Source organism: Electrona antarctica, assembly GCF_951216825.1.
Source record: "Electrona antarctica genome assembly, chromosome: 19".
NCBI lineage: Eukaryota > Metazoa > Chordata > Actinopteri > Myctophiformes > Myctophidae > Electrona > Electrona antarctica.
The window spans coordinates 29765906-29768888 of record NC_136800.1 but is presented as its reverse complement, the minus strand read 5'-3'; the positions used below and the strand labels follow the sequence as shown (position 1 = coordinate 29768888).

General features: G+C 37.8%; 1 long non-coding RNA gene across 1 annotated transcript; it reads right to left on the bottom strand.

Moving 5' to 3' along the window:
* Nucleotides 1-242: 242 nt before the first annotated feature.
* Nucleotides 243-992, bottom strand: LOC306943993. Its single transcript, XR_013792476.1, has 3 exons — nucleotides 867-992; nucleotides 465-490; nucleotides 243-380 (listed from the first exon to the last, which is right to left on the bottom strand). It is a non-coding gene; the product is annotated as an uncharacterized lncRNA (long non-coding RNA).
* Nucleotides 993-2983: the final 1991 nt, after the last annotated feature.

The window sequence follows — 2983 nt, the reverse complement described above, 5'->3', positions numbered from 1 at the left end:
GTTTGGGGGGTCAAGGTCATTAATGGTCTAAATATTTTCCATTGTAAATCCAAAACAGTTAAAGATAGACATGACAGGAAAACAAGCATTATAGTCTTTGCCACAATTTATATAAAACAAAATCAAATACGTTATGTTGTTATATACGTTATACGCATTATTTTTATTTAGCTGTATATTTTATTTTCACTTCCACTAGACATCCTTTCTCTCCATATAAAGGAAATTTTCTGTAATCTTGACCAAGTGCCAAAAATAAACGTATTTAAGATTAAAATTGTTTATTCAGGTGGTACAGTACAGTAGTTATCCGTGCTATCCATGGTCTTCATTCGTGTTCCATTGTTCATGGATCAGCACACGTACTACTGGCATTCTCCCTGAATAGAATAAATTTTTTATCAGGCATTGTCCAATGTCCACACGTACAAAAAAAACAAAGAAAAAAGAAAAAGAATACTTACACGGCGAGCGTGATAACCGGAACAACCTACAATACATAGGATAAGATGTCAAAGTACAGCAATTAATGTCTGGGACTCTGGATATATTTAATAGATAAAGTTTAGTAAATTAGTATCATGCGGCTGATTATGTCTGGGCTGATGGTGGCACATCTAGCATCATATGTGGTGTGCTGTGTGCTTCAAATAACTATTGACACAGTCAACAAGTCCAGGCTCTAAATAGTAGGGAGACGACCTCCAATCACTGCAGATCTGCTAGTTATATTTAACGTACTCTACCATACAGACTGGTTCAAATAATAATTGTATTCAGTACAATAAGATCCGGATTGTACTGTAGGATTAAGAGTGATTTAAGAGTGCTATTTTTGTTTTTGGTTAATTATCAGATATACTCACACTGTGTCATGTATTGAGGTCCATTGTCACCACACTTAACCATTTGAAAACGATCCACTCCACATGTAAGCCACTTAGTGTCTCCTTTCATCACATATATGGTTTGAGCAGGATCCACCCAACAGAAATTCTCTGCAGATGTAAAATTGATAATATTGTCAAGCTTGTATTTCAGGTCACTTCCTTGGTTCAGAATATAAAGTACAATGACTTACGTATGCAAGTGGGGGTTCGTGACCAAGAGCCATCAGCATGGCAGACCACTTTTGCTGGCCCCACAAGCTTATACAAGGGAATACACTGGTATGTGACGTGTAGCCGTCCCATTCCCCCCGGTGTCGAATCGCCATTTACAATTATTGGGATGTCTCCACATCTTTCAACTGAAATTAAACAACTGTGAAAATCTGTAGCAGCATTTCAGTGACATCAATGATCATTTTTAGCACCATGAATAGTTAAAAACATACAGATTATTAACTATCCCTTATTCAGTATTTAACAACTATCATTAGAATGTATTTTCTTCTAGACTTCAACAATGGGCTCCAAACAGTCAAGAACAGTCTGATGTTCTACTTTATCCTCATTAAATATGTATTGATAACCATGATAACATTCAGAGATGAATGTCATCCTACTCAGACAGTATGTTGATATGTTAACCTGACCAACACTTCAGGACCTGGTTGTTTCTTAAAATGTATCAACACATTGAAATGCTCATTCTAGACTAGCAGTGCAATACATTGTCAAATAAATGCCTCAGACAACATTCAGCAAGAGATACTAAATGTGACACTGTGTATAGAGTGCGATGTTCAGTGACGGTCATGAAATTCCTGGAAATATTTTGAAATTTGAAAAAATATGTTCCAGTCTTGGAAAAGGTTTGGAAGTTATCAAGGGTACTTGAAAGAATATTTGGATACCGTATGCATTGTTTTTGACCACATTTTCCAAAACATGTATAGCAATACATGAAATATGTACCATTGTTTTTCGCCGATCGGGCTGCATGATTGCAGCCTAATGTGTACCTGATCGGCAAATAGAACAGATCTACAAACTCACATCATGCTGCAGCGTGCCCTAGGATAGGTGGTGTACCAAAGAATGTCGTAATGGAATTATACCATTTCATATTCTATATGCTTTATTTTTGCTACACTGCCTGTCTTTGGGCATTGCACATAGGAGTAAGAGACTCACTGAATGATTGTTATATAAGTCTGGAAATTGGGTTAAATATTCAGGAAAAGCCTATTTTTTTTTAGGTTTTGGAAATTCATTGGTAAAAATGTGTGGGAACCCTGGATGTTAAATGTGGCCCCATAACAGAAGGTTACATTGTAACAGGTTCTCTGTTTGGAGTGTTAGGGAGCTAGTCTTGACATGATGGAGAACGGCGCTTACAAGCGTCCATACACAGTCTAAACTTGCATTACACGCTACACGCACGCACTTATGCCCTTTTCTGGGGTTTGGGGCCTGGGCACCTGCCCCCTCAGTGCTCTCTGCACGGCCCTGATGTGCAGTAGAAAGACCTACGTTTCTTATTCAGAGTGGCTTGTGACAATTTTTACTGCAGAGCAGAACAGATAGGTTGATTGGGAGTATTGTCACAGGGCTATGTAAAAGCAAAGGACACAAACTTGTGAATTACTTGGTAGAAATGGTCCAGTCCCAGCAGGTTGGGTTGAGACACCAGGGACAGGATCTCCTGCAAAATGGTGACACAAACATATTACATGCGTGCTTTTCCTCCAAATCAGAACCAAATGAAACCAAGATGTAAAAGGATTCAATTCAATTCAATTCAATTTTATTAAAGTGTCAAATCACAACAAGTTGTCTCAAGACACTTTACAACCAACAAAGATCCACCCAGAGCAAGCAATATTACGACAATGGTAACGAAAAACTCCCCTTTAGGAAGAAACGTCAGGCAGAACCCGACTCTAGGGTGGGCGGCCATCTGCCTCGACAAAATGAAAAATGAAACCAACATCTGATATATTTTTACTATAGCTTTTATTAAGCATATGCTTATGCATGGAGAAGTTATAATAAATTATAATACATTAGGTGGCACTTACATATTTCTACTAGTTCAG